Raw genomic sequence first — 765 nt, forward strand, 5'->3', positions numbered from 1 at the left:
CATAAACCCTAATCCAGGCGTAACTTAAAATCGATCTATCTCTCAAAATCCGAGTAACCAGACAACGATCCATATATCAAATTGAAGCTCTTGACGAGACGAATCTATCCACGAAAACCGTTTGTCAATCCGATCTCAGACGCGCCCACACTCGCAGAAACAATACGCGGCGCCGTTTTGATCTTTTGGAACCCTAATCCGAACCAACAAGATTTTCTAGCCAAATTCAAATCATGATAAAGATAAGTTTATCATACCTTAGTTGTTTGATGATATCTTGTTTAGATTATGGTGTTCATGTAATCTAATACTCCTTGTTTTTATTTCATGAGCTGAGAGGAGTTGGTGCAAAGATCTCAACACAAAGATGTTCGCGATCCATAACATGACCATGAACCGACGATCTCAAGCTTGACCAGTTCATGGTTCTTCTCATATTGGTGGTCCATTCAACCCTACTTAAGGTTGAGGTAATTCGAAATCCTTTAGAGAACCCATATCGAATTTGGATTGCTTGAAACTAATTGGAACCATAAAATCCTAATCGAAAACCTAGGATAATAGATCAATCCCTAATGAGTAAATCGAAGCTCATTATCTTAAGTTCGATATCCCCATTGAGATTGATTAAATCAATTAAAATCGAACCTTAATAGGTTTTGAATCTCAAAATCCTAATGATCAAATAGAAAACCCTAGAAACCCTAAAAGCTTAAATCGGTTTTGACTTCATTTGATCTATTGATCATTGAGGTTTCTAAATTT

The sequence above is a fragment of the Brassica oleracea genome, chromosome C9 (genome assembly GCF_000695525.1).
Source record: "Brassica oleracea var. oleracea cultivar TO1000 chromosome C9, BOL, whole genome shotgun sequence".
In the NCBI taxonomy this organism is placed as follows: domain Eukaryota; kingdom Viridiplantae; phylum Streptophyta; class Magnoliopsida; order Brassicales; family Brassicaceae; genus Brassica; species Brassica oleracea.